Raw genomic sequence first — 8,117 nt, forward strand, 5'->3', positions numbered from 1 at the left:
GAAGTATTTCATACACACTTTTCCCTGATTGAGATGCTAAGTCAAAAGTAAAGCCCCATATATAAGGTACAAGAAGACCATAGATAAAATTTTAGTAATCTGTACACCTGAAAGATTTTAGTTTGCTGAGAGAAAAAGTTTTAAATGATTTTAGTTCACAGATAGAAAAAGTTTCCCACAGGCCTTGGCCCATTACAAGGAAGTTAGGCCCAACCCTGGGAACATTCTATGGTTTAGATGGGCGCAATTGCCAAGGCAACCCTCTTTGGGTCACACCTGGCTGGCCTGCAAACAATGAAGGACTTTCCAGACTACAGTCTGTGTTTTTCTTTTTCCTTTGTAGAAAACCAGGTCATACCTAGGTGACCACATTAATATGAAATCATACTTTGTAATCAGTAACTTTGTATTCAAATGCTTTGAACCCCAAGCATATATGATGATTTGTGGGTTTTCCCTATAAAAAGAGCCTATAACCTTTGTTGGGTGTGCAGCTTCCCCGATATTGCTGACACCTGAATGCTCATTCATTCAATAAACCCTCTTGCTTTTGTAGTTCTTGGTCTGGTTTCTGAGTCTCAGGGGCTCCTCGGGATCCTGAGGACCTTAGAGGTCTGGGAGTCATTTACCCCAAACATCCACAGAGTATTTTTTTTTTTAATTGTCCACTAGTAACCCATGGGAAAATGAGGAAACAAAAATTAAATTTAAAAAATGTATTAACTTAGTCCCTGAAAAGGGAATTTCTAAAGTTAAAGTTAAATTTAACTGATTAAATCAAGAATGCCATGTCTAGAACCTGGTCCCCTGCTCTTAGAGAATGGGAGGTATCTCCTGTTAATATTAATTTGCTAATTGCTGGTCATAAAGAACCTCCATCCAGGGTATACTTGGCAGACTCAGTGACAGTGTCTTATCTAGGTCAAATGTATCTTCCACATTCATATCATTTTACTCCGTATTTTGAATGACCTTACGTAACCATGAAAATTCTGAGATTTGTGGCCTTCAACCTTAATGGTCTTTTCTTTTAAGCTTTTCTTTTTGGCTGGTTGGTATCTCATTTGCCTGCCATGCAGTGAGATACTAGCTGACCAGCTTGAAATTAAAAGATACCTTTTGCTACTGCATCAGAGTGTTGACTCCTTGGGTTACACTATGGGCTTTGCAAACCTGTCACAACAAAACTGTCAAACACTGTTTACAAATTCTTGAGACTAAACCTCCAACCTTATTCCATGTGAAACTTACATCTTTTTCAATTTTCTTCTCAGTATTTAAGAATGGGAATGATTACATAGGCTACATCATTAAACATTCTGGGACATAGTTAAAGTGACATGAGAAACTACACAGGTTACAGTTGACCTGATATCCCATATCAAGTCTGAAGTTCCTCAGAAGCCAGAGACTCTGAATCTTGCAGTGTAACCTTTTGACAATTATGGTTTACCCAGAGGGTGGGGAGGAGGCTGAAAGAGAGTGAGTGTACTATGTGTATGCGATGGAATCCTTTATCATTTATTCCAGAAGTGGGAATTAAAATTCTAGGTATCAACAAACCAGAATTATAAGGATCCACATTCTTTGTTAAGGATCAACACTTTTTTTTTCTGCCTCAAACTTTTTAAGTCCTTTGTTTATCTAATTTACCTTCTTATTAGAGGTCAAATAAAATCTTCATTACAACAAGATACTGCTCCAATTAACAGCTCAGGAGACAAAATGGATAAATTAGAAGCTGAAGTCTCACTTTTATCCCTTAAATTGCCAAAGATGCTATTTCATTCACAGTCTAACAGACATCAATGCACACCATAACCCTAATTGGCATTCCTTGTTGCATCTAACTAATCATTCAATCAGAATGCCTGAAAATTTAAAGCAGAGTCAATAAGGATTGACATGCTCCCCTAGTTTGAATCCCTGCCTGGTCAGAATGGATAGTGTTGCTCACAGGAGCAAAAGAGTCAAATTCTCAGGAGAAGAGGAGGAGTGAGGAGGATATTAATGAGCAGGAATGTTGTGTAGGGGGAAGAATAGAGGAGGCTAAAATAAGAGATACCATCAGAGAGGTATATACAATAGGTTTAAAGTGAAACAAGTCACAAGGGACATGTCCAGATATCTACAAGGATTATAACAAATAATCAACTACCCAGCAGTGGAATGGCTACCTTAAATGCCATCCTAGAGCTTGATGGAAGTAGAAGCAGATACAAATAGCTAAACACTAAACTGAACTGGAATCCAGTTGCAGAGAAGGAGGATTGATGAGCACAGTGAGCAAGACCAGGCTGGGGAAACCCACAGAAACAGCTGACCAAAACAAGTGGTAGTTAGTGGCCCCCATAATGATCACTGGGAAACCAGCATGGAACTTATTCAGAACCCATGAATTTGGGTGTCAGTCATAGGCCTTGGAAATCTATGGAGCCTCTTCTAGTACATCAGTACTTATCCTTAGCATAGGAATGGAAAATTGGAGGCCATTTTACAGAGAGGGATACTCCCTCTTACAAGATACAAGGGGAGGGACTAAGCCCAATCCCAAAGTATATGAAATACTCTGTAGACACCCTATGGAAGGGCTTATAGTCTCTGGGGAACAAAAATTGTATGGGATAGGTAGGGTGTTAGTGGTGGACAGGGGAACAGGGGATGGTTAGGGAACTGGCATTGACATTGCAAACAATCTTGTTTATAATTTAAATAAAATAATGGAGAAAAAAGGAGTTAAATTCTGCCTTATACTTCTCGAAGTGCCTTGAAGCTCCTGCTTCTCCTCAAATAAATAACAGAAAAGGTTTCAATGACAGGCAAATATTGTTAGGCTGTTCTACAACAGACAGTTCAAAGCTGTTTAAATACACAAATGATAAATTTCTAACATTTCCAAAACAATTCCATCATTTTTCTTCCTAACAAAACAGTATAAATCTGCTTTTCTCTCTAAACAAATGAGGCTAGCAGACTCCAGGCTTCTTCAATGTGGATTTTTTTTAAAAAAAAATTTAATTAGAAATGAGATTTCTTTTACATGTCAATTCCAATTCCCACTCCCTCACCTCCTTCCCTGCCACCCAAACCCCTATCCCATTCTCCAACATTAGAGATGGAATCTTGTCCAATTATGCCTTATTCTAGTCTAATAAATGGATTAAAACCTTGCTAAAGGAAGCTAACACTTGAAACCTCACCATCTGTTGGATAATTCTGAGTCCTTTTATATTCTTAAACCATAGATTTAATTCTTAAGAAAGATGGACATTCATCAACAAAATTCTTTGAAATGATTTCCACATATCATCTTTCCTGAAAATAGGTAATCTTGAATTGGTTAATATTAATAGCTGCAATACAACTTTCAGGGATTTGGCCATGGCCTGGTTAGGAGAATCAATTTCCAAGTACACTGTCATTAAAGATTGCATGGGACAATTACCTTGGGATGGTAAAATATCCAATGATAACAATGCATCTCAGCTACTCTACTCTGTGCTTTCTTGGGCCATGATAAGGGAATAGAGAATTCCACCAGGGTTGCCAGGCAACATTTATGATATAACATTGTATCTTATTCTAGCACACGCCCCACATGCTAAAACAAACCCAACCACATATGGACTGACATTATTTCGTCACTCATTTTTTACCAAAGTAATATCCTCTTTTTTGAGTTACCCTTATTTTCAATTCTCCTGCCAAACAACTACATGGCTATAATAACCTACAAAAGAACGTGAAAACATAATTTTTGACAGTCAACTATATTGATGGATATTTAAATGTATTTCCTATGCTCCAATTTTCATATTTCCAGAATAGAGACATTATCATTCTTGTGTCTCTGCCTTAATCAATTTTTTTGATGAAAATAAAATAAGCATTTCTTCTTCCTCTTATTGTTAGGGCTACTGGAATATATGGTATGGGTGCAAAGATGGATAGAATTTAGGTGAGGAATAATTGTTTCAATGCACAAAGACATATAATATAGAAATAAAAATATAGGTACACACACATGAAAAAACACATTGGACACAAAAAGAACAGCCATGGTATCAAACAACCATACACACAGAGCTTCCATTCAACAAGAAACAAGAATAAACAATATACCCTGTGTCTTTGATTCTCCAATTCCAGCATCCCTCCTTAAGTAATGACCCTATATAAAAAATGCTTTAATTTGTGGAGATTCCTGGAAAAAGACTGTCCATTATGGTTTTGTACACACTTTTTTTCATCTTCTGTACCAACGATATTACAGGGGGTCCTTTTGTTTCTAAAGACTCTTCTGAAAGCATTTTTACCAGATCTGATTTCTCTCCATGGGATGGCTGGGTAATTCAATTGACTTCTCTGCTGCTGTTGATCCAAGTGTTTTGCAGTCAATGATTTTGTACTCAAGAAGACAAAGTTGGAGACAATCTGTGATGTCTTTCCTCCCTAATCCATGGACTATAATCAGTTATACTCTTGAGGTTTATGTCTGTATGTGGTTTCCATATACCAGGCTTTGTTCTTCATACATAATGGCAGAAAGATAATAATTGATGCTGTGTCTTACATATGCTGTGTATAGAATGTCAGGATATATCTTTTATCTTTCATAGCTTGTTTTATTTATTTGGAACAAACGTGAATTGTAAGCACCCTGACCATACCATGACACTTTTGAACCCAAAATTTACTATAAATTACAAGTTGGACCTATGATAAGGATTATTTCACTTGTGGTAACACACTCTAATCCAGGAAAGGTTGACTTGGTATGAATGATTATTATTATTTTTTCAAATCTTTATAAACTTCCCCGGCTCCCACATCCCCTTCCTGCCTTCTTCTAGCACAGCAATGTCATGATCGTCACTTCCTTCCTGGCCGTCATGTTTTCACACTGTGCTGCCCCCTTTCTCCTACCACCCACTGGACGTGGCTCCTTTACCTGGCCCCACTGTGAGATGAAGATAAAGTTCATACCTGGTCCAGGTATTAGAACTTCTACATATGAGGCATCAAGGCTAGTGGCATTTTCTCCACATTCCTTTAATTAAGCCAATTCTCAATTATTTGTCCACAGGTGGATGCTAAGTGTCCCAAGGCAATAAGCAGCATCAACTATGTTATCCTAGCTATGTCACGTGCCCATCTGGGGCCAAGCAGTGAGCTCTGTGTAACTCTCCCTTCTCCTATCTGGCTCTGAGATCCACTAGCTGAACCCTTTAATGGAAAATGTTTCCAAAGCCAAGTTCAAATACTCCGTCATGCATTGTTATTTCAATTTAGTTTTTTTTCAGACCACAATGTCTGGACAGGTACATACCTGTCTTACCAGCACTTCAGAACTGGAGGCAAGAGGATCAGGAGTTCAAAGTCTGTTGTTGGTTGTTTTATTTTTTCCTTTATGGCTCTTTGCTCTTTTGGAGAGAGCTCACCCAGCTACCAAATAAATACACACTTGGAGGATTATTCTTACTTATGAATAAGCCTTAACATGGCTTATTTCTAGCCAGCTTTTCTTAAATTATCCCATAAACCTTTTGTCTCTGGGCTTTTTGTTTTTTATTTTTTGGCTTTTTGAGACAGGGTTTCTCTGCATTGTTTTGTAACGTGTCCTGGAACTTGCTCTATAGACCAGGCAGGTTTCAAACTAACAGAGATCCACCTGCCTCTGCCTCCAGAGTGCTGGCATTAAAGGTATGTGTCACCAACGCCTGGCATCTTTGGTTTTTATAATTATCTAATACACTTTTCATTACTTTTTACTCTGTGGCTTACTGTGTAGCTGGGTGGCTGGCCACTGGAATCCTCCTCCCTCTCTAACTCCTAGAACTCTTCCTCCCAGGTTTCTCCTCCTATTCATTCTCTCTGCCTGCCAACCCTACCTATCTTTTCCCCTGTCTTGCTATTGGCCATTCAACTCTTTATTAAACCATCAAGTGTTTTAGATATGCAAAGTAGCTAAGCTTCACAGAATTAAACACATGCAACATGAAAGAATGTAGTATATTTTTGCATCATCAAACAAATATTCCATAGCATAAACAAATGCTTAAAATAATATTCTACAACAAAGGTCAGTTTGGGATATATAGTGAGTTGGAAGATACCCTGGACTACGTAAAATCCTGCCTCAAATACAACCTGATGGCAAGATGGTTCAGTAAGGGTGCTTGTCCCCAAGCCTGATGACTTGATTTTAATTCCTAAAGACTCACAAACTGGAAAGAGGGACTGATTCCTGTAAGTCATCCCTGGCCTTCACTTGTGAACTGTAGCATGCACGTGTGCTCACATGTACATGCTAGCACACACAGACACATATAATAAAATTAAGGAAACAACTGTAACTGTTTGGTGATTGGATTTCTCCTGCAGTTCTAGATTCATTTTTTAAGTTGTTCCTTTGTTTGCTGGCCACTATTACATTAGCTACTTCCTTGCCTTAAACCTGTCTGTCTGTCTACCACCTCTCGACCATCGGTCTTCTATCTAATCCTTGTGTGTCTATCCTCTGTCATTGGTCTGTCTGACTGTTGTCTTTCTACCTATCGTCTGGTTTTCTGTCTGCCATCTCAGTCTTTCTCTCTCTTCTATTGGTTCCTCTCATTCTCTTTGGACATTAACTGATGTATTTTTCTTCCACTCCCATAGAGCACCCTTGGTTTTTCCATCCTACTGATGCTTTCCAGCCTTCTAGATCTAGTCTCTGGAACCCACTTAAATCATTTTCTAAAGCGAACAGACAGCAAAACAAAATGAAGGTAAGCTTTTAAACAATGCTTTATGAAATTTTTCTCTCTTCTTGATTCACAGCTGCAGAATTCTGGAAACAATCTCCCCCTGAGGGTTCCAAAGGCATCGACACAACTGTCTCCTTGTCATCCAGGATTGCTGGAGAGACACTGATTCTAGTCTTGTGACAAGTCTCTTCTATGTGACCTATTTTTTATTTCTTCTCATTTTTTTCTATTTGCGACATGATCTACCAGGCAACAATAGCTGACCTAGAACTCTCTATGTAGATCAGGCTGACCTAGATCTGCCTGCCTCTGCCTCCCAAGTGCTGGGATTAGAGTTATGTGGCAACAAACTCAGCATATGACCTACTTTCAAAGATTCATTTATCTGTGGGGGGCAGAGGGTTTGGGGTGTAAGTATAGGCACCAGCAGAGGCCAGAGGCATCAAATACACCTGCAGCTGGAGAATGACAGTTGTGATCCAGCTGATATGAGTTCTGGGACCTGAACTGCAGTTCTTGAAAGACCAGTATGCATGCTCTTAAGCACTGAGCCATCCTTCCAGCCCCTGGTGGCATAGTTTTACACATGGAAAGCTTCCTGGCTTCTTTTGTTATGTTTCACATGCTAAAATTATGATGTGGTGGTTCTGGAAATCTCCAGCTCACCATTACTCTAATCTTCAGCTCCTATTGTCAAAAAAGAGACCTGCACAAGAGTGACTAAGCTGCAAATCTTAAGATGGACAGAACATCCCAATGTGTCCCATGCTACCTCAGGGTCTTCAAAGGGAAGAGAAGGGAACAGTTGGTGTCAGAATAGGACATGCGATAACAGAAGCAGAGATGAGAGAAAGAGCAACATAGAAAGGAGCTAGGCTGTTGACTTGGAAACTGGAGGGTGGGGCAACAAGCCAAGAGATGGAAGAGACCCCCAGAAGCTGAAATAAAGCAAAAGCCTGGATAGTGGCTGAGAAGAGAAGGCTCTCTGCTTTGCTTCCCATGCTTCTGGGGTGACACCAGTCTTTGCCAGTCCTCTGTCCACAGCTGTGGCCCTCACCTCTAAGGTTGTGGGTGCTGCTCCCTACCAGCTGCTATGAGGACAGTGTTTGTCATCCTGCTTATATATTCCAGAAACTGATGAATTCTTTATTGTTTTTGAATGATTGTTATTGCTGGAGGAAGTTGTTATTTTAAATTATGATATTAATGGGATCCACACTTTCTATACAGGTTATTCATGTCCCTTGGTCTACTGTCTTATGGGAAAGCTCCCATGAACTTCAGTGCTCCAGACACCAGGTGATGATGTGTGTGTCAGGAAATCCTCAATGCCCAACATGGCTGTGCCTTGAAGGACAGGACACACTT

Source organism: Cricetulus griseus, unplaced genomic scaffold (genome assembly GCF_003668045.3).
Source record: "Cricetulus griseus strain 17A/GY unplaced genomic scaffold, alternate assembly CriGri-PICRH-1.0 unplaced_scaffold_7, whole genome shotgun sequence".
NCBI classification, from domain to species: Eukaryota; Metazoa; Chordata; class Mammalia; order Rodentia; family Cricetidae; genus Cricetulus; species Cricetulus griseus.